The sequence below is a fragment of the Cynocephalus volans genome, chromosome 2 (assembly GCF_027409185.1).
Source record: "Cynocephalus volans isolate mCynVol1 chromosome 2, mCynVol1.pri, whole genome shotgun sequence".
Taxonomy (NCBI): Eukaryota; Metazoa; Chordata; class Mammalia; order Dermoptera; family Cynocephalidae; genus Cynocephalus; species Cynocephalus volans.
Window position 1 is genome coordinate 227,923,129 of NC_084461.1, and position 23,630 is coordinate 227,946,758.

Below are 23,630 nucleotides of genomic sequence, written 5' to 3' on the forward strand. Positions count from 1 at the left end.
ATTCTTTTGACAGTGTTCAGTGAAAACCTCATTGTTGTGTTTATTTTCCTCCTGGGATTATTGCTGAGAGGACATTTCCTGAGCCGGTCAGAGGGTCAGGGAAGGAGCTGACACCTGGTGAGTGCCAGGCTCCAGTCTTGGCCACCATGCTGAGCCGCGGGTGTCGTCCATCCCTTGAAAAGCGGTAACACTCGCTTTTCTGGAACCTTGTCTCACAGGCCACCTCTCCCTGAAGCATCTCGGGCGCTCCCATCTCCCCTCAGAGACCTAACTCTGCCTCCTTTCCATGCCCTCCGATGGCTGCTCCCCAGTGGGGACAACCCTGCTGCACCCAGGCCCATTAGAAACACGTGTGACCCGGGCTTTCCCTTCAGAGGGCCGTGTATCTGCCACATGCCAACGTAGGTCTTGCCCATAGATTCTCATCATCGCTAGAGAGGAGGTGTGACCACCTTTCTCCCCGCAGTGCCTGGCGTGCAGAAGGGGCTTAACAAGTGCTTGCTGTGTGGGGAATGAAGGCTCCATGTGCTCAGGACTCCACTGGTAAGGGGCAGCTGGCCCCTGGAGCTCTGCTTTCCTTGAAGAAAGTGTTCCCTATATAATCTTGATATGTGCTTGGGAGGTTAGGGCTCAAGTCTGAGAGCTGCGTGCAAGCCATGGGAGGCAGGGACAGCAAATCCGTGTGCAGTGTTCTCGGGAGACAGCGTGGTACAGAGACACACAGCGTCCCTGTCACAGGGAGGACGTGCTTCCAAGAGATTCTGCGCTCCGTGACTGTGGGTGGTTGGTCAGAGCAATCCACCCCTCTGGTGTCAGTTTTCTCGAGAGCCCGTGCATGACCCTCGGGGCTTGGGGTCACCTTGCCTCCCCTCACTTCTCCTGGGGCATGTTAAAGCAGCCCCATGCCCATTTCATTTAGCTTTGTGCTCAGGTGTTCTGGGTAACACTCCTTGAGAAAACACAGTCCATTAAATTGAAAGTGCTCCTTCAACTTCCTGTGAAAGGAGATGGTGATACTCTAAACCAGATGTGCAGAGCAACTGTAAATCACTGCTTAAAAAACCCAAAACTCGGGTGTAATTATGTGCATAATGAAGTCAGAAGTGGGTAGGACTGATACATCAGGTAAGTTAATCTCAGCAGCAAGTGGGGGCACGGAGGGGCATGGGATCTCTCACCTGCGTAGGCCTGGCTTGCTTCCGGGCTCTTGGTTGCCGTGTCTTTTGTCTTCCTGGCCTCCACCTCCCAGCCCAGGCACCTGCTCTGTAATATGCCCCCTGACCGCTGGCCACATGGAAAGGCCCAGGGCACTGTCTCAGGCCCTGAGGGGTCTGGGAGCAAGATGACAGACCGAATTCAGTTGACCCTGAGTATGGTGCTGGCTTGGGTGCAGGCATGTATCCAAAATTGTTGTCCTGAGGGTCCAGGGGGTGGGGGGCTAGGCCAGGTCCCACAAAGAAGGCAGGGGTAGTTCTTGGCATTGAGTCTGCTGAGGATTGCCCTGATGTGTGGCCTGGATCTGTTCCCTGGCCAAAGAGAAGCTGGCACTCCCCATATATCTCCCTGCTGACTGCTGCTGGCGAGGGCTGGGCTGGGACGCACAGAGGAGAGTGGGCCTGTGCCTGTCTGGGCCATCCTCGCAGCAGGGACCTACACCCTGGGAGGGAACCCAGGCCCCAGCAGAGCCAGTGGATGTGAGTTGTGTCCCTTCCCGCCAGGTTGGAGGACACAGATATGGGACACCTGTACTCGGCCTTCTCACGAGGGTTTGGGCACCCCTGCACCCTTGCCCCCAGAGCCAACAGGCTCGCAGAGCAGGTGTGGATTGGCATGGGGCCCCAGGTGTATACCCTGGGCTCTGAGCTGGGCTGGCTGGGGGCTTTGCAAGAGGAGCTGGCTCCTTCTAGCTTCCAGGCTTGGATTCGAGCCCTGGGCTATGTGTGAACTCGTTAAATTGAAGAGCAGGGCAGCAGAAAGTGGTGTGATGCTTACCTAGTGGGATGGGCAGGCCCACCTTCCTGCCAGCCCAAAGTGTGTGTGTGTGTGTGTGTGTGTGTGTGTGTGTGTGTGTGTGTGTGTGTGTGTGTGTGTGTGTGTGTGCGCGCGCGCGCGCACATGTGAGTGGTCTCTGAGGACTGCGCCAGAGAGCCATGTTGTTGAGGGAAGCATGAGAGGGGGCTGTCCTTCTGAGGCTCGGGATGAACATAGTGACGAATGTCTAGAGGTGGGGTGGGAACACCATGAGGGATGTGCCCAGCGACTGCCATCGGATGACTCATTTATTCCCTGTGTGCAGGGTTCAGCCCAGCAGTGCTTGGTAATGATTTTCCCTGTCCCTAGTGACACGGTTGGGGCGGGGGGAGGTGAGCAGTATACCAGGGTGGCCCTGCCCTCTGTCTTTGCTATCCTGGGGTGTAGGGTATATGTCTTTCTTAAGGGCTCAACTGCTGCAAACATTTAAGAACTATGGCTGGGGCAGAATTTGAAATGGTGTGAAATGAAGGGGAGCCTGTTCCTGCCCCCAAGAAGGTATTGCATGAACCAGAAGCCCATTGACGGGGGGTGCAGTAGAGCGTCCTTAGGTGGCACATTGCGAATCTAGCCCCAGGTACTGAGCTGAGGCCCAGTGGGCAACAGAGCCCATGGCCTGTACACATGCTCACATGGAACTGCCCAAGGCCTCAGAATTCTCCAGAATATCTGGACCCTGTACGGAATTGACTGTCGGCTCCAGTCTCTGGCCTCAGAAGGTCAGCCTTGGGTGCAAAGGGGCAGCAGCTCCAGCACTATCTTCTTTCCTGGCCTCCTTCCTGTGGTTTGCATAGGGGCTTGGCAGACGCTTCCCCAGGCCGCATAGTCTGGTTGCAAACAATCCCTTGGGAAGGCCTAGCTTCCTCTCTCTGTGTCTCTTGGCAGTGCCCCTGGGCAGGGCCTTTCCGGGGCTGGACACGTTGTGTCGTCAGGATCATAGTGGTCTCCTTCTTGAGGGAGAACGTTTTTTCTTGCTTTCATGTAAGGCTCGTGGTGTGGAAGGCCCCAGCTTGACCCCTTGGTGGGTGGCCATGAGCAGATGCCTCACCCTCTCTACGTCCTCTCCAGTTGCTCAGGTCACAAATCTTGCTGTCCTCTTTGACGCTTCTTTCTCTCATACCTCAGGATTAGTTCATCAACAATTCTGCCAGCACAGCCTTTGGCGTATTGAGAATCTGGCTGCTGCTCACCACGCCCACGGCCGCCTGCCTGGCCCGAGCCACCACCCTTCTTAGCTGGTGGTTCTGACCTCGCCCCTGCAGCGTGCTGTTCCAGGCAGCCGGAGCGATCTTGTTAACATTTCAGCCTATCACATCACCCTTCTGCTCAGAATCTTCCTGTTGCTTGTGTCTCATTGGAGTAACAGCCAGAGTCTTTATGGTGACCCAAGCCTGGTGAGCACACTTCTGTGTCTGCGTGGGGTGGTCCCCACTTACATCTCTTGTCCCAGAAGAATTATTCTCTCAAATTCATCCTGGTTTGCTGTATATGAATGCTCACAGTGGCTTTGTTCAGACTAGCCCCAAATTGGAAATAACCCCATGTCTTTGAGCTAGTGAAGAGGTTCAGAATGTGGTACATGCATACAAAAGAATATCATTAAGCATCAAAAAAGAACAAACATGATGCACACAGCAACATGTTGAGTGGAAAGAAGCTAGACACAAAAGGCCACAGACTTCGTGATTCTAATTATATGATGTTCTGGAATAGGCAGAACAATAGGGGTGGAAAACTGGTCAGTGTCTGCCAGGGCTAGGCACAGGGGGATTGCTATAAAGAACCATAGGGGTTTTTGTGGGTGATGGAACTGTTCTGGATTTTGTTTGTGGTGTTGGTTACATGACTGTCTAAGTTTATCAAACTCATAGAACTGTACCCTAAAAAGAATACATTTTAGTATGTGTAAATTATACTTCAGTGTAAAAAACATGTCCTAGTTTGGATGATAAATTACACGGTCACCCAGCCTCTTGAGTTTTACTTGGTCTGGCCATTCATCCTCTCTTTGACCTCATCTGCTGCCGCTCTCTTCCTCCATCTCTCCATTCTAGCTGTACAGGCCTCCTTGCTGTCCCCTGGGCCCACCAGGTCGGTTCCTGCCTATGGGTCTCTGCACTTGCTGTCCTCTCTGCTTGGAACAGTCCACTCCTGCATAGAGACATAGCTCTTTCTCTTGCTTCCTTAAAGTCTTTACCCAAAAGTCCTTCTAGCAGTCACCGATGACCACATAATGCTGCGTGACAAACAACCCCAGTCTCGCTGGTGTCCAGCACCTCACATACCTCTGCAGGTTGGCTGAGTGCCTCATCCGGGCTGGGCTTTGTGGGTTCTCTTCAAGCTGTGGGTCTATTTCCCAGCATCTCCTCTGGGCCGAGGCTGGAGGATGCTTTCTTTTGGCCATGTCAGATGCACAAATAAACAAGTCTTTGCTTGAGCATGTTTCAAGCTTTTGCTTGTGTCATGGCTATTAACATCCTGTTAGTTACAGCGGGTTGATCTGTGCCATGTTTTCCTCCCGTGCAAAGGCAGTGAGTCTCACCAGCACCTTTCCAGAGCCTTCCCAGTGAGGCCTTCCCTGGCCAACCCACTAAAAGTTTAGCCCTCAGCTCGACATTTCCTAGCCCTCCTCTCTGCTTTATTGTTTCCCTGAACACTATGACTGTGTAAGTTATTATGCATTTTGTTTATTAATCTTGTTTGATTTTGTCTTTCTCACTGGAGTGTAAGTTTCAACAGAGCAGGGACATTCGTCTGGTTTTTCACTCCTATATCTCCAGCACCTAAGAAACATGCTCAGCAAATATTTGGCTAGATGATTGAATAGGACTATGCTAAAAATTTATTGAGATGATATATGAGACATGTTTAAAATACAGTCCTGCACACAGGAAGTGCCCAGTAATTTGCAGCTCTTCTACGCTGCAGCCCGAGTGCTGTTGGGAGAGGTAGAGCCTTGGTTATGGATATGATTTCAGTACATTGCACAATAAGCCTCTGAAGCCAGATCAGCTTTAACTCTGGTGTCAGAGAGCCTGGAGGCACAGAGAAGCTGTCACTTACCCAGAGTCACCGTGTGAGCCCGGGTCTCTTTGACCCTGAGGAGGGATGATGAGCCTGTGCGGAGAAGGTCACAGATGCACAGGCTCAGAAAAAGCGTGGGCTGGTCCTGCCAAGGAGAGAGTCATGGAGGGAGAGCTTGATGGATGGGATGCGGGGAAATGGATGAGAGTCATTCCATTTGGTCTGTGACCCCTCATGGATGACATTGGGCTAGAGCAGCCAGACTGTGCTCAAACGTGAAACTTCAGAAAGATGAATTTGACCCTGAGTGGCAGATTCTGCCCTGGTAAAGGGTCAAGGGGCCTGGGTCCTGCCCTCTCAGTGCCTTGTACATGCTTCTGTGAGGGCCTTGCCATGATGGTTGGCCATTAGTGGCACGTTTGACTGTCTTCCCAGCCAGACCCTGAACTCCCTGCTCGACTCTGTATTCCCTATGCCCAGCAGAGAACTTGCCCAAGGGAATTAGCAAGAGTTTGTGAAATGAAGGATTTATAGAGCAGTTACCATGGGCCAGTACTGTGCTCAGCTTTCCACATCCTTCGTCTTATTTGACCCTTTCACCTGCCCTGGAGGAAATCGTCCTTACCATCCCTGGAGAGGGCAGAGCTGGATGCGTACCGCTGTGCTGCCTTGCCCCCTGACACTGAAGGACACGTGCTGGTCCCAGCTGTGCAAGTTAGTGGTTCTGTGAGCCTGGGAAAGCCAATCTAATCACCTTGGACCTTTGCTTTCTGCTCTGTATAGTGGGAATTACAAATCCCATTAGTCCTACAAACAGGACGGTTGTAAATCAAAGCAGAATGTGCTTGTGTTGAGTACTTTTTAGGTCTAAATTTTCATTACAGTAGTCCCCTTTATCTGAAGTTTTGCTTTTGGTGGTTACCCACAGCCAAATGCAGTCTGAAAATAAATGTGTACAGTACAGAAGACATGTGAAGGCGAGAGAGAGCACATTCATATCACTTTTATCACAGTATATTGTTATTATTTTTCTATTTTATTACTAATTATGGTTGTTAATCTCTTACTCTGCCTAATTTATAAATTAAACTTTATCATAGATATGTATGCATAGGAAAAAACATAGTATCTATAGGGTTCGGTAATATCCATGATTTCAGGCATGCACTGGGGTCTTGAAATGTATCCTCCACGAATAAGAGGGGCCTTCTATACTAGTATTATTTCAAGGGGCACCAATGGCAGTCAACTGCTAGGGGAGTCACAGAAGTGTGACAGAACAGAGGGCTTAGAGCAACTTAAATATGATTCTGATTCTTCCCAGTAGGTAAATGTGCAAAGAACATGATCAAACAAATCACAAAAGGAGGTGCAGCTTGTTAACAAACATATGGAAAAACACTGAAACATCAATTGTAATCAAAGCAGCACAAATTAAAGCAGGGTGCCGTTCTTCACCCTCAGTTAAAGAACACCCAGTGCTGGGGAGAGTTCGGTAAAATGAACACTTGCTGCTTCTACTGTGCCCTGCTGGAGACGTCCTGGAAATAATTTAGTAACAAGTATCTGGAATGATAAAAATGTTTGTACTCTTTGACCTGCTAATTCTATTTCCAGGAATCTCTCCTAAGGGATTATTCTATTTACACAGAGAGCATTCTGCATGAAGTCGTTCAGAACAGCTGAATACAAAATGGGTGAGCATCTGAAGAGCCAACATTAGGGGTGTGGTTAAAGACACGGGGGTACGGCCAGGCGATGAGCTATCCTGCAGCTGCCCGTGTCAGCATCAGATGGCTATGTCAGCTACAAGGGAAAAAGCAAGACACAGACTGCATGTATCTGCACGTATCATTTTATAACAACTATAAGACTCCGTAGGGATCTTTGCATAGAACCAAATCTGGAAGAAAGTAAAGTAAAACATGTTAATATGATGGTTTTGTTAGGGTGGAATGAATATGGGTGATTTAAAATACTTATTTTAATAGTAAACGTGTTCTTTTTTTGTATTGGAACAATAGTGTAGTAACTACGTTGACTTGGATATGAGAGGAGACCTGGATGCTGCTGGTGTAGAGGTGCTGTGGTTAGCAAAGCTGGATAAAGAAGCTCCTTATCTTGAGTAGTATTTCCATCTAAAATCATTTTGTGGAAAACAGAGGGGTGGTTTCTGAAGATAAGCCTTGCTGGAAAATAACCACTGGATTGCATTTCCTTAACATCTGAAATATTTGTTTTGTTTCACATGTAGCTACTTACCTATCTCTTTTTCCTAAGAAGTAACTTGAATGTTTTTCTTCTGCTTACAAACTTAAGAGAAAGTTGTAAACTTCAACTGTGATCGATCAGTTGAAAGGGCACATGGCCTGGCCTCTCACTCTTCAGAGAAAACCACTATCAAGAGTTGTTTGTGTCTGTCCATCTTTTGCACATATATGGTGTCATGTAATTATTGTTGTTTTTTTTTTTTTAAAAAAAAACAAAGGTTGGGTATGCATTTGCTTTTTTTCTGATTTAGCAACATATCTTGGGCATTTTAAAATTTGAGTTATAAAGAAGTTATAGGCAAATGCTTACTTTCACACATGGCTGGTGTGAATGTAAATTGGTACAAATATTTTAGATGGCAATTTAGCAATGTCTATTATAATTAAAAATCCTCTTATCACTGTTGAGAATGTGTCCTGAAGAAACACTCCAACAAAGAGATATTCCCCCTGGTGTTCTTTTGGTGCTATTTGTTGTTGACCCAAACTGACTCTTTGATTGCTGGTGAATTAAGACTCCCCACCTGGTGGGATAAAGGCAGGATGGGTCAGGCAGCCCAGGCTTCCTGGGAGCAGCCCTGGAGGCTGCACAGTAGCCCAATGGGGCTGAGGCACCATTGGCTGAAGAGAACCCTAGTGTTTTGTGACTAGGGCATGCCCAGGTGCAATGCTTGAATCCAAGTGCTGCACTCTTAATAGGGCTTTGGCAAGTTTTGGCAGGCTTTGGCAACCTTGGCAAGTTTAAGCAAATGGGAAGAGACAATGTTTGCTGAGCATCCATCGTATGACAGGTGCTTTACATTTGCCCTTTTAAGAGCATAAACATCGGTGTCAGATGGGTCTGGGTTAAAAGTCCGGCTCAGCCACTTACCAGGTCTGCTGGTTACCTTGGGTGAGTTCCCTGCCATCTCTGAGCCTCTGCTTCTTCCTTTGTACCATGCGAATGCTAAGTACCTGCCCTTAGGGTGGTGGAGATCCCTGAGCATGGTACCTGAAACATAGTAAGTGATCAATAAAGGTAGATGTTATCATTAATGTTATTATTATTGAAACTCATACCCACTGCAGGCCTTATTAGCTGTAGTTTACACATGAGGAAATAGAGCATTTATGCAATTTGTCCAAGATGCCATGGCTGGTTCTTGTACACAGCCAAATTAGGGTACATACCTGCTCTTCTCCACAGTCTTTACTCTTTGAACCATGTTCCACTGTACTGTCCATCAGCAGAAGGGGATGCTTAGTTAGGTGGTGAGCTCCTCTCTGCTGCACGTGTCCAAGGCAGGGGCCAGTGACCATTCTTTTGGGTCTCTTGAATCTGGTGGCAGTTTAAGAGTAGATTATGATTTTTCAAAGTGTGTTTCTCATAATCTAAAAGGAAGTTGCATGGCAGTAGGGTTGCCTGGCCAATAAAATTGCCAACCATTGGTTTAAACAAAATTAACTGGATTCTGTATGGTAGGACTTCCCAATGCCTTTAATATGATGTTGTGCACTGTAAATCGCCAAGAAGGGCATGCAAAATAATTTGACCATTGAATTAATTCCCAAATTAATTTGACCATTGAATCTTTTCCCCAGAGTACCTTGCAAAGCTAGGGTTCTCCAGGACATGCCCCTAGTGAGAGGTGTGCTTGAAACCTTCTCAGCTTGGCATGCTCAGAGGCTGAGGCTGAACTTGAAGGAAACTTCTAGAGTGATCCAGCCTCGCAGCGTATCATTGTCCTGCCAGTGTACATGAGCTAGAGCTGTGCCTTGGGAATGGGCAGACTCTGTCACCATCTTCCTCTCATGGCCCAGTCCCGTGCCTCTCAGGGCAGGTTGCTGTGATAAGCAGCACATGACAATGGCCATAGCGGGATGCCGTGGAGCATCTCCTTTGCCGTCTGGAAGTCTCAGAGAAGTGGTCCCCTGCAAGGACAGTCCTGCTTCTGTTCTCCCTTCCTTCAGTGCCATGAGTCACTTAGGAACTGGGCTACCTGTTTCTGTAGTTTCTGGGGACTCAGGCCAATGACCTTCAGGGATGTTGGTTGGCATCCTGGATGCTGGGATTTTTGCTGCTGTCAACTTTTTAAAAATTTTAACTTTTTATTTTGAGATAACTATAAATTCACATGCAATTGCAAGAAATAAAACAGAGACATCCATTGTGCTCTTTATCCAGTTTTCCCCAATGCTAACATTTTGCAAAACTATAGTACAGTATCACAATCAGGGTATTGACGTTGATACAGTCAAGATACAGAACAGTTTCATCATCCCAAGGACCCTCATGTTGCCCTTTTGTAGCACACCTACCTTCCTATCACCCCCACTTTCTCCTCAAACACTGTCAGCCACTAATCTGTTCTCCATTTATATAATCTTGTCATTTCAAGAATGTTATGTCAATGAAATTATATAACATGTAGCCTGTGGGATTGATGATTGACTTTTTTTTCACTCTGCATAATTCTCTGGATATTCATTTCTTTTTATTGCTGAGTAGTATTCCATGGTATAAAGTACCACAGTTTGTTTAACTAGTCATTCATTAAAAGACATTTGTCCCCCCCCGCCCCCCCAGTTTTTGGCTATTATGAACAATTGTTGCTATAAATATTTGTGTATAGGTTTCTGTGTGAACATGTGTTTATTTCTCTGGGATAAATGCCCAGAAGTGTGACTGCTGAGAGTCCTATGGGAGTTACATGTTTTGTTTGTTTCTATATTTTATTTATTTATTAAAGATAATTTATTATATGTACATGTGGGGTACAATGTTGATTTTCAATAATCGTGTACAACAGTATAGTTAGCTTACTCATCATTACAATATGCAATCATTCTTTTGTCTGCTTTTTTTTTTTTTTTTTTGTCCTTTTTGTGACCGGACGCACCACGCTCAGCCAGTGAGCACACCGGCCATCCCTATATAGGATCCGAACCCGCGGCGGGAGCGCCACTGTGCTTCCAGCACCACACTCTTCCGAGTGCGCCACGGGGTTGGCCCTTTTTTGTCTGTTTTTTTAAAGATACTGCCAAACTGTGTTCCAGAGTGGCTGTTCCCTTTTATATTCCTGGCCAGCAGTGTGTTAGTGATCTGGTTTCTCCTCATCCTTGGGAGCACTTGGTGTCACTATTTTTTATTTTTAGCCATTTTGATAGGTGTGTACTGATACCTTCCTGTGGTTTTAATTTGCATTTCCCTAGTGGCTGATGATGTGGAATGTCTTTTATGTGCCTATGATCATCTGTATATCCGCTTTGGTGAAATGTCTCATGTCTTCTGCCCATTTTCTGATTGCATTGTTTGCTTTTTTTTTACTGTCGAGTTTCGAGAAATCTTTATATTCTAGGCACTAGGCCTTTGTCAGATATGTGATTTGCAAATATTTTCTTCTAGTCTGTAGTTTGTCTCTTCGTGCTCTTGACAGTGTCTTTCATATCACAGAGAGAAAACTTTTCATTTTGATGAATTCAGTTTATAAATTTTTAATTTTATGGATCATGCTTTTGATGTCAAGTCTAAGAACTCTTTGCCTAGGCCTCTAGTTGGAAGATATTCTATTCTTTTTCTAAAAGTGTTCTAGTTTTAGGTTTTACATTTAATTCTGTCATTCATTCATTTGAGTTAATTTTTGTATAAAGTGTGAGACCTAGTTTGAGATTATATGCCATATACATGTATTTTGACTATGAATGTCCTGTTGCTGTGGCCCCATTTTCTTCCTTTGAATTACTTTATATCTTTGTTAAAGATCAGTTGAGCATATCTGTGTAGGTCTATTTCTGAGTTCTCTACTCTGTTCCATTGATCTGTGCATTTCCCCCTCTACCAATACTACACAGTATTGATTTGTGTAGCTATTTAATACGCCTTGAAATTGGGTAGACTGATTCATCCTACTTTCTTTTCTTTAAAATAATTTTCTTTAAAATAATTCTTTTTCGTTTTCAAATAAATTTTAGATTAATCTTGTCTATTTTAGAAAAAGTCTTGTTGGAATTTTTATAGGAATTACCTAAGCTTGTATATGTTGAGTTTTTCAGTCTAGAACTCAGTGTCTCTTAACTTATTCAGATATCCTTTAATTTCTTTCATCAGCATTTTGTAGTTTTCAGCATACAAGTCCTGTACGTGTTTTTTTTAATTTATACTTAGGCAACTTTTCCTTTCTTTCTATTTTTTCATTTGTAAATTGTATTGTATTTTTTTTTTTTTTTTTTGTGACCGGCACTCAGCCAGTGAGTGCACTGGTCAGTCTTATATAGGATCCGAACCCGCGGCGGGAGCGTCGCCGCGCTGCCGGCGCAGCACTCTACCAAGTGCGCCACAGGCTCGGCCCGTATTGTATTTTTAATGTCAGTGTCCGTATGTCCAGATGTTGATATAAAAATATAATTGTATGTGTATCTTGTATCATGTGGCCTTGCTAAACTCATTCATTATTTCTAAAAGTTTTTTCTAGATTCTTTGTGATTTTCTTAACAATCATGTCATTTGCAAATAGGGGTAGTTTTATTTTCTCCCTTCTAAATATGTATGCTTTTAATTTTAATTTTTTTTTTTTTTTTACTTTATTGCACTGGCTAAAACTTTCAATGGATAAGAGTGGTGAGAAAAGATATTCTTGCTTTGTTCCCTATCAGATAAGAAGCACATGAAAGAGAAAAACATTCAGTTTAATTTCACTATTAAGTGTGATGTTAACAGTGGTAGGTTTTTGTGTAGATGCTTTTTCTCAAGGTGATAAAGTCCCCTGTATTCCTTTTTCTGAGAGTTTTTTTTATCATGAATGAATGTTAAATTTTGTGAAATGCTTTTTCTGTATTGTTGGATATGATCATATAATTTTTCTTCTGTAGCCTATTAATACGGTGAATTATTACACTGATTGCTTTTCAAATACCGAACCATCCTTGCATTCCTGGAATAAGGCCTACTTTGTCATGTTGTATTATCCTTTTTTATGTATTACTGAATTTCATTTGCTAATATTTTGTTAAGGATTTATGCATCTCTGTTCTTTAGGAATACTAGTCAGTTGTTTTCTGTATTGTCTTTGTCTGGTTTGATATAAGGATAATAATAGTTTTATAAAGTAACTTAAGAAGTATTTTCTCCTCTTCTATTTTTTTGAATAGATTGTGTAGAAGCAGTGTTAATTCATCTTTAAACAGTTGATAGAATTCTTTAGTGAAACCATCTGGGCTTGGGTATTTCTTTTTATGGAGTTTTAAAATTATGAATTTGATTTTCTTAATAATTATAAGGCTGTTCAGATTATCTGTTTCATATTGGGTAAATTGTGGTGGCTTGTGTTTAAAAAAAAATTGGTCCATTTTACCTAAGTTATCACATGTTGATGCAGAGAATTGTTTGTGATATTCCCTTATTATTCTTTTGATGTCTGCAGAGTCTTTAGTGCCAACATCATGATAAGGTTTGAGAGAGGCACATCTCACACAATAGCATGCAAACTCAATCATGATGCTTAAGAATCACAAAAGGATCTTGATGTTTGTCAATTTTATTGATCTTTTCAAGGAATTAACTCTTTACAATTTATCTTTTTTTTCTATTTTCAATTTCATTGATTTAAGGTTTTATCTCTATTTTTTTCTTCTGCTTGTTTTGGGTTTATTTTGATTTTCTTTTTCTAGATTCTTGACGTTGAAGCTTAGTTTTTTGTTTTGAGGCTTTTTCTCTTTTCTGACATGTGCTTTTAGTGCTATAAATTTCCCTCTCAGTACTGCTTTCACTGGGTCCCAGAAATTTTGATATGTTGTATTTTCATTTAAATTCAGTTAAGAGGATTGTTTGGTTTTCCTTGGGACTTCTTCTTTACTCCATGGACTATTTTGTAGTGTGTTGTTTGGTTCTAAGAGTTTGGGGTTTTGCTGTTATTTTTCCATTATTTATTTCTAGTTTGATTGCACTGTGATCAAAAAGCACACTGTATTAGTCCGTTTGTGTCACTTATAACAAAATACTTGGAACTGGGTAATTTATAAAGAAAATGAAATTTATTGCTTACAGTTTCTGAGGCTAGGAAGTCCAAAGTCCATCTGGTGGTGGTGACAGTGACTCAGGGGTCTTACATTGCAAGATGGTGAAAGCAGAGAGAGCAGAGCAGAGAGAAAGACAGACTCTCCTCTTTTAAAGCTCTTAGAACCACACCCTTGACCACCATTTTTAATCTATTCACCACTGTATGGTCCTACAATCCAATCACTTCTTCAAGGCTCCACCTTTTAATTACCATAATAGGATTTCCCACCCTCTTATCAGTCACAGTAGGTGCCAAATTTCTAATACATCAAGGTTGGGGGACACAATTCAAGCTTCAGTGAGTTCAGGGGGAGCATTATTCAATCCACTACACATATTCTGTAAGATTTCACCTCTTTTAAATTTGTTGAAATTTGTTTTATGGCCCAAGATATGTGTTTTCTGAAAACTTTAAAAAAATGTGTATTCTACTATTGTTGGGTGGAGTGCTCTATAAACATGTGTTAGATCCTGCTGGTTGATGGTATTGTGAGGTACTTTTATACTCTTGCTGATTTTCTGTCTAGTTGTTCTATCAATTGTTGAGGGAGATGTGTTGAAGTCTCCAACTATAATTGTGGATTTGTCTATCTAACCTCTCAGTTCTATTACTTTTTCTTTATATACCTGCAGCTCTATTGTTTGGTGCACACATGTTAAGGATTGCTGTGTCTTTTTGGTGGATTGACACTGTTATCATTATGTAATGTTCCTTCTATATTTGGTAATTTTCTTGCTCTGAAGTCTACTTTCTCTGATATTAATGTATTAATGTAGTCATTCTTGTTTTTTTTTTAATTGATGAGTGCTTACATCACATATTGTTTTTCATCCTTTTGCTTTCAACCTCTACATTGTTATATTGGAACAACGTTTGTAAAGCAAACCTGAATTTCTTGTAAACAGCATATAATTGGTCATGGTTTTTAATCCAATCTCCCAATCTCTGTCCTTTAGTTATTATATTTAGACTATTTACATTTAGTGTCATTATTGATATATTAGGGCTTAAGTCTGCTATTTTATTTATTGTTTTCTGTTTGTTCTCTCTGATTTTTGCTTCTCTGTTTCCTTTTTCCTGCCTTCCTCTGGGTTACTTGAACATTTTTTAGAATTCTATTTTGATTTATCTATAGTTTTTTTTAAGTATATCTTTGCCTAGCTGTTGGATTGGTTGATCTCTGTATGAATACACATGCACATATAATCTTGTCACAATCTATTGTGTGTCAACAGTTTAGCAGTGCAAGTTACATGTAAGAACCTTACTTCCTTTTATTTATTTTTTACCATCCCTGTTTATAATATGTAATTGTCTTGCATATTTAATCTATATATGTTTTGAACCACACCAGACAGTGTTATATATTTTTTTCCTTCACCCTTCAAGCTAAATTTAGAAAACTTAAAAGAGAAAAGAAATGTATATTGTATTTCCCCATAATTTTGCTTGCCATATTTTTTCCTCCTTTTTGATAGTCCAAGGTACCTTCTTTAATAATTTCCTTTCTGTTTGGAGAACTTCCTTTAGCCTTTCTTTTAGGGAAGGTCTGCTGGCAACAAATTCTCTTAGAGTTTGCTCATGTGAAAATATCTTTATTTCCTGTCATTCCTAAAGAATATTTTCACTGAATATAGGATTCTGGATGACAGGTCTTTCCTCTCAGCACTTGAAGAATGTTGTGTCATTTCCTTATTGCCTCCATAGTTCTGAAGAAACATATGTTGTCATTTGATTTGTTTTTCCCTTGTAAGTAATGTGTTGTTTCTCTCTTGATGCTTTTAAGAATTTTTTCTTTGTTTTCAATTTTCTAAAATTTGACTGAGATATGTCTTGACGTGGATTTCTCTCAGCTTCTTGAATCTGTATTTATGTCTTTTGCCAAATTTGAGAAGTTTTCACCATTATTTCTTCAATTACTTTTTGAGCCTCACCCTCTTTCTCCTCTCTTTCTAGGACTTCAATGACACAAATGTTAGATTTTTTTTTCTAGTCCCACAGGTTCCTGAGGCTATCTTCATTCTAAAAATTTTCAGTATATTTTGTCTCTGTTCCTTAGATTGGGTAATTTCTGTTGTTATATCTTTTAGTTCACTGTTTTTTTTCTGTTTCCTTCAGCCACTGAGCTTTATTTTCAGTTATTGTATTTTTCAGTTCTAGAATTTTTATTAGGTTTTTATTTAAATCTTGTATTTCTTTGCGAGATTTTCTATTTTTTTCAGTTGTTTCAAATATATTTGCAATTGCTCTTTAAAGCATTTTTATGATGGCTGCTTAAAAATCTTTGTCAGATTCTTTTTAACATTTTTACCATCTCAATGTTAAAATATACTGATTTTCTTTTTCATCCAGTATGAGTTCTACCTAGTTCTTGGTATGAATAGTGATTTTAATTTGACACCTGGACAATTTTAGGTATTATGTTATGAGGCTCTGGATCTTACTTACACCTTCGGTTTTAGCTTTTTTTCCCCTCTTTTTCTGATACCACTGTGGGAAGGGGGTTGCTGTCTCATCATTGCCAAATGAGAGTAGAAGTTCAGCTTCTCTTGGTGTCTGAGGTGGGGTTCCTTGTTACTGCTGGGCAGATGTGGGGGTTTTGGCTCCCCACTAAGGCTACTGCTGATCCCTCCCTGGCTCAGAAAAGGAGGAATACGTTATTACTACTTCTGATGTGGCCTCCACTGACACCATGGTGGGTGTATGTGTGTGACCTCTTTTAGACTCCACAGTAGGCTTTTTCTGACACCACCTGGTGGGGAAATAGGGACCTTGTTTCAGCCTAGTGCAGGTGGGAAGTCTAGGGTCTCCACTTGGGTGTAGCTTGTGTCGGTCAGGGTGGAACCACACTTTTCTTCTTCTTTTTTTGCAATGTTTGTTTGGAGTAGCGTGGTTATTGTCTGAAAAAGTTTTCTGTCTTGGTAGGCTACTTCTGTCCTGGACTTTTGGCTAGAGGGAGCTGGCTTTTTTTTTTTTTTTTTTTTTTTGCCTGTGCCTGTTGGTATTGCTGGGTTGCTGAGTCTTCAGCACCAAGTATAAAAGGAAAGAAGAAAACCCAGGGACCTCCTTGCCATGTCATTCCTTAGGTCCTGCGGTCCCAGGCTGGTCTGCCTCCTTCTCCCCACTGTTCAGATTTTCTTATGTTTGCTTTCTACATAATGCTCGGAGATTTTAGTTTACTTAGTGGGAAGAACAGGGAAGAGTATGTCTATTCCATTTCTCCAGAAGCAGAGTCCTCACTCTGGCCTGTCCTAGGCTATCTATGAAAGCCCCTCTTTGTTGAGCCAGAGCTGCTCCCATCAATCCTGTCTTCCTGGGAAGGAGAGTCCTTGCTTCAGAGCCGGAATCTCCATGCTCGCTGGGAGATGTCAGCTGTTCTTTAAGCAGGGAGATACAAAATTAGTCCAAGTACAGTTGCTCATTTTTCAAACATGTTTAATGATAGAATTCATTTGCATGCTAAACAAGTATGTTTGGATTCTAAGAAAGTGTTTAAGGACTCTCACGTGGAGGATATTTATTTAGTTCTGAATTAACAGTTCTGATCTCTCTCTTTTCCTTTTTATTTGCCTTTTATCCCATTGTTGTCTTTTAATTAAACAATTCCTTCATAGGATGTTCCTTCATTGAGAATTATTAAAGATGTAAGCCTTCCTTTATCAAACCGTGGGCTGTGTAATTGTATACTTTTTGCATTTGGCTCTGGGGAAATTTAAGAATTGTGAGAGAGAAGGTGCTTCATTAATTGGTTGAGCAAGATTGTGCCTTTAATGGAGACAAAGCCACGGAAGCATTTGTGGGGCTGGAACAGTCCGCGGTTGTTGGCGAGGACAGAGGCGGCCAGTGTTGGGGGCTCTGCAGACAGTCCCTCCTTCTGTGCTGACCACAGGACGTGCCCTGCATGAGCGGATGGAGGGCCAAGGGGGTGGGGAAGAGCCAGCCTCTGCAGGGGCCTGAATGGGAGCTGGTGGCTGCACCACCACCATCCTTAGCAGGCCCTTGGAAACATGGGCTGCCTTTCCACAGCGGAGCAGAGCATCAGTGGTCTCCAGGGGCTGGAGGAGGGGCAAAGGGAGGTTGGGTAGGCAGCGTGTGGGGGAAATGGGGGCTGTCTCTCTGTGCTGTCTGGTCCAGGATGCTCATCTCTGCAATGCTTAGGGACTGTTTGGAGAGGGGTCCAGAGAAGGGTGAGCCCTGAGCTCCCCTGCTGTCAATGAGCAAATTAACCGGTTGTGCTTAAGGGACACCCAGGAGCGGCCAGTGAAGGAAACAGAGGAAGAGCCAACTTGGCCTCTGTCCTCTCAGGAATTTACAGTCTGCAGGGGAGGTAGGAAGGAAACACACACACACGCAGCACTTAGATCTGCATGTAGATTCATAACCATAAACAGTCCCAGCAAAACATCAAACACAGGTCCATACACACACACATGCACAGACACCCCAGACCTACACACACAGGCTCCACCTGCCCAGACACACACACACAGATCTACATGTACATTGAGAGCCATATACAGACATACCAACATATCACACACAGACACATACATCCTAACACACAAGAGTACTCCAGACAGACGGAAAGACACAGACACACCGACACACAGAGACGCACTTCATCTTTTCAATAGAGGTGACCACAGTAGGCAGGACAAAGAAGGCCCAGATGAGAAATGCTTACAGCCCTGGAAGAATTCAGAAGCTTGTATTGGTTCTAGGCCCCTTGCCCTTCATATAAGAAAATTCTTTTTTAAACTCTAAACTCTCACTAGTTTTTTCTCTAGAGACTCAGGTGTGCTCATTCCCATGACACACGCTTGCAAGAAAGCAAAGGAACTTGAAACAATGATAGCTCACATGTGCATAGCTCTTGAGTTTGCTATTAGTTCAGCAAACTTTTACTGATGCTCAGTTGCAGGGCCTGTGGAATGTCTTGAACACAAAAATATGAAAAAGGCTGGGTCCTTCTGTTCCAAGAGCTCCCGGACCTGTGAGGTGGAGCCATGTCCATGAGTCTGGGAGCATTGGTGCACACACAAGCACCCATGCACACATTTGCACAAATATGCATATATGCACACACTTGTGCAAACCCACCCCCCCTGCCCCCACATGTGCACACATACACATGGCCGTATTCATACACACACACACGCATGCATATATACACATGCACATGTGCACATTCACACACACATTTGCACACCCTGTTTCGTAAGCTTCTTGTAACCCCTGTGGGCTGTGCAGGACCTCAGACAGACAAGGCTTTGATTTCTAGCCCTGCCACTGCCTCTCTGTGTGACTGTGGCACTCAGTCTTCTGGGCTCACTTTCTGCAGACAGTCCCTCCTTCTGTGCTGCAGTAGGAGTAATTCCTATTTCAAAGCAATTTCCTGATAGATCCAATGAGACAATGGGTGCAAAAGTGCTTGGTAAATAATATTCATTCTTTCATCTATTCTATAGATATTTTTGACTCTAGGTGCTTAGCACCAAATCTGGGTGTTGGGTCAAACATAACAAACAAGACCCTAGACCATATGCTAGCGGGGGGAGGGACAGTCAACAGCAAGGAAATCACCGAAGAAAATATTTCTTGCAGTTCTTGCTTTTGATTCTTTTAGGCATATACCCAGAGGTGGATTGTTGGATCATACGGTAGTTCTGTTTAATTTTTTGAGGAAACACCACACTGTTTTCCATAGCAGCCATACCATTTCACATTCCCATCACCAGTTCACAACGGGTCCACTTTCTCCACGTCCTCACCAACACTTGCTATTTTTTCCTTCCCTCCTTCCTTCCCTCCCTCCCTCTTTCCATCTTACAGTATCTCTCGTAATGGGTGTGAGGCCTTTTCGTTTTTTGACACAGGACAGCCATCACCTCTTCCGGGAAGTCTTCCTTGATGTTCACAACCTGGCCAGGTACCTGTCTTTGGTGCTCCCTCAGTGCCCTGGGCCTCCCTGATTACATTTGTGTATGTGTACACATCTCCTCCCTCACTGTCCTGTGAGTGTCCTTGCAGAGGGACATACTGTGAGTAGTCAGTGCTTGTACCCCGGCCTGGCCAGGGCCTGACCACAGGAGGTGCTCAGGACATCTTTGTGGAATAAATGCACAACACAGACCCAAGCAGCCCTCCAGGGTCTGACAGCAGGGACTGAACACACGAAGAGAGGTACCTGGCCCTTTCCCCTGGGTCTGCTGGCCTGAGGAAGCTTTTCGTGGGTGCTGACACAAGCTTGAAAGCAGCCCTGTGCTGCCACAGGGTCTAAGGACTGACACAGCAGCGCGACTCTGCACAAGCTGAATCGGAGGGGTGTTTGGTAGACAGCTGCACGGGAGGTGCGTGCTGAGTGGAGGCGCATTGGCCGTGCTGGCCAAGGTGACCCGATTCCTGAAGCTAATGGAGGCAGATTTATCATTCTTCTTCCCAGGGATGAAGATAACGACATAACTTATATTCTCTGTGATTTAGTGACAGCGCCTTCATTTCTCAGAATGGCAAGAGACTTGGATCTGAAGGTAGGATGGCCTTTTACTGTCACTTGAAAAAGTAATATAAGTTGTCACTGTCCTTATCACCTGGGGAAATGTCTGCCTCGGAAACAAGATTTAAGGAGTAGACTTCTTGACAGGGGTTGTCCCTGTACAGCAAGGAGGGGAATTAAATGGCAGCAATTGAGCACCTACTATGTGTCAGCATTGTGCAAACCTTCCATGCACCTAATCTAATGATGTCCTCACAATGGTGCATGACCCAGGACAAGCAGCTCCATGCCAGGCAGAAATGGCAGCACAGAGCTTCCTCGTGGCCAGACATTCAGGGAAAAGACCTCCCTGCTTGTCCCCAACCCCCACAACAGCCCCCGTGCCCTTCTCAGAGAGCACAGCTCCCAACAAGTGCTGCTTTAGAAATGACTGCACGTGAATATAATGTTCAAGAGAAGAAGAAAATGCTGCTTTAAATTCCAAGTTCAGATGGGAGCCAGGCCAGGTGACATTTCAGTCTACTTGCATTCACTTGGTCACTCCACAGACTTTACTTAGCCCTCTTATGTGTCTGGCTTTGTGCCAGGTGTGATGACAAAGATGAAGAGTGTGACATCTTCTGCCATCCATAAACTCCTGGTCTAGTGGAGCAGAAAGGCAGACACGTCCTTCCAATGCACTGTCACAAATGCAGGAACAGAAAGAAGAACCCAGGAACTGTGAGGTCACTGACTGCTTCCACTAACTCCACCTGGGTGTGCTGGGGAAGGAACGCAGAGGAGGCAGCACCTGAGCTGGGGTTCAGAGGATGAAAGCAAAGGAGGAAAGGACAGTGTAGGCAGAGGGGACAGTATGGACAAAGGCACAGTCATGGTTTGGAATGCTCTGTATGGCAAGAGCAGGGTAGGTGGGAGGAGGCTGAGGCCGGAGAGCCAGGTTGGACCTGGTGGCTCCAAGGTTCTTGTATGTTGTATGAAGGAGCCTGGGCTTTATCATGTAGGCAACTGGGCACTAAGCAGAGATTGTGAAGAGGGGCAGTGGCCTTCTTGGATGACTGTCCTTGACGTTCCCTCTGGCAGTAGTGTTGAGGGTGGGCTGGAGTCGGGGGGACTGGTTGGAAGGTATTCCAGTGGTCCAGGTGAGAGATGATGGGGACAGGGCACAGGGGAACCTCTGAATTCTAGGTGTGCTTGCCTAGAGCAGCCCCAGTCCTGGTTAAATCCGACTCCTCCCTGCTCTGCACCCGCAGCTGCACCTGGGCAGTTGAATATGTTGGAGAAAAACCCACAGCCAGGCAGAGACTGGCCCCAGGAGCTCCTGGCTGCCCAGCTCAAGCGGCCCTTCATGCAGCCCGGGAGTCCTGCACATTCCCCTGGGACATTCCTATCACATGTTCCATCTCCTCATACCTCCAAAACATCTTCTGTACTTAATATTTTCTGTGGGTTTTTTTTGTTTGTTTTTTTGCTTATTTAAAAAATTAATAGGCTTTACTTTTTTGAGCAGTTTTATGTTGACAGAAAAATCGAGCAGAAAGTACAGAGATCCATATATCTTCTCACCCTTCCCCCCAATTTCCCTTATTACTATCTTGCATTAGTGTGGTACATTTCTTAGAGCTGATGAGCCAGTATTGATACCTGGTTATCAACTAAAGTCCATAGTTTACATGAGGGCTCACTCACGATGTCGTTTATTCTCTGGGTTTAGGCAAATGTATAATGACATAAATCCACCATTGTAGTATCTTGCAGAATATTTTCACTGTCCTAAAAACCTTCTATGCTCTGCCTATTCATCCCTCCCTCCCCCTTAACCCCTTGCAGCCACTGACCTCTTTACTGTTTCCACAGTTTTGCCTTTTCTCGAATGCCGTGTAGTTGGAATCATACAGTATGTAGCCTTTTCAGACTGGCCTCTTTCACTTAGCGATATGCATTTAAGGTTCCTCCATGTCTTTTCTTTTTAGCGCTTGATAGATCATTTCTTTTTAGTGGTAAATCATATTCCATTGCATGGATGTAGTATAGTTCATACATTCACCTATTGAAGAACATTTGAGTTGCTTCCAAGTTTTGGCAGTTATGGATGCTGCTGCTATAAACATAATGACCTTGCTTTCTAATTTACTGAGAAAACAGGACTGATGAGGACAGAAGTCATCAGTGCAGCCACTGCCACGTGCACTGGCTTCGTTCATCGGGCCAAGAGCCTGGGCTCCTGTGCTGATGCTCTGTGTGAGCACCGTGTGCCCCTTCTGCAGGCACCCCCATTTCTTAGATACTGAAACCATGCCCATCACTTGCTCAAGGGTGGGACTCTGGCATTGTTAATGTCACCTTTTCAAATGATTGTATCTGCCAGTTCTCGAACATATGTTATAATGCCTTGTCCTCTGTGTAACCCTCTCTCGACCCCATATTTCTCAGCTGTCTTTAATCAAAACTTCAAAACAGTTGCCTGTGCTTGCTGCTGCCGCTCTATCTCTTCCCATTCTCTCACGGAGCCACTCTGGCAGTGACTGGTGCATGCCCTCAGACCCTCCCCATCAGGGGTCTCTGCCTGCATTTATGTCTCTGTGCCAAGGCTTTTTCTGGAAACTGGCCTGCTTGTGTTCATAGCAAGCTGGAAGTGCTGGGGAGTCAGCACACTGCAAGTGGCTCTCACTCAAAGACGTATTGGAGTCGGTGTACAGACACCCTGTCCCCTGGCCATTGGGTGCATGATCCTGAGGCCCACATTCCACACTGTTTCCCTGCAGGAAGAAGCTCTGGTTGTCTGGGTGCAAGCTTCCTACATCACTCGTTATTGGCTGCCTTCCTTATCCTGTATCACTTCCTTCTTCCATGCCAATTTTCTTTGGGACTCACAAATGAACCCCTTGCACCTGAGTCTTTGTCTCAGACACTGTCCCATCAGGAGGATGCCACCATGCTGCAGACACTTCCCCTGTGTGGTCACCACTGACCTCCCTGGGACCAAACCTAGTGGTTATTCCCTAGGCTTCATCTTACTCTGCTTCTCCATGGCTTTTGTCCCTGTTGGTCACTTCCTGCCACTGGGACTTTGGGACACTGTTCCCTTTTGGGTTTCCTCATATTTTACTGGCTGGTCCTTTCTCATCTTGCTGTTCCCGGCACCCACTGCCTGGCAGATCAGCCAAAGTAAGCAGAAAGGAAATAACACCCACTTCAAAAAGAGTGGGAGTTAGTTTTCTCTGTGTTAGGTCAAGGGGGGAAGTGACATAGTTTATCAAGTGCCAGATGTGTGCTGGGCACTTTGCACCTGTTAAGTCATTTGATCCTGACAACAGCCCCACCATGGAGGTGCTTTTTACTGCCGTGTACAGAGGAGGACACAGAGGCTCAGCGAGGTTGAGCAACTTGGTCCAGGATACCCAGGGTTGGTGCTGGGATTTGGACTCCAGCTGTGTCCTTGCTTCCCCTTTATGGAGCTGCTGCCTGGTTCCCTTTCTGTCCTCTTTCTACCTCCCGTCCTGGTCTGATGGATGCCTCGTTCCCTCCAACCCAGTGCCCCAAGCTTGATTTGGCTTAGCTGTGGAGTCCTGGAGAAAAACCGGATGATTAAGTTATCAATAGTGCGGAGCCCCAGCAATGTGCAAGCTGCCCTCGCCCCCACGGGCCTGGAGCGTTCAGCCTCCATCAGGGAGAACGAGGCTGACTTCAGAAATTCCTTTTCGGAACTGTGCTCAGAGGGTAATCAGCACACATCCAGAGCCATTTGCTAAAACAGGGCTGAGTAATTCACCAGGC

General features: G+C 44.4%; 1 protein-coding gene and 1 non-coding gene across 2 annotated transcripts in view; one reads left to right on the forward strand and one right to left on the reverse strand.

Moving 5' to 3' along the window:
• GRID1 (glutamate ionotropic receptor delta type subunit 1) overlaps positions 1 to 23,630 on the forward strand; it is a 709,310-nt gene that overhangs the window by 239,714 nt on the left and 445,966 nt on the right. The gene's annotated exons all lie outside the window — the stretch shown is intronic.
• LOC134371419 (small nucleolar RNA U13) lies at positions 12,716 to 12,821 on the reverse strand. The gene has a single exon (XR_010022842.1). It is a non-coding gene; the product is annotated as a small nucleolar RNA U13 (small nucleolar RNA).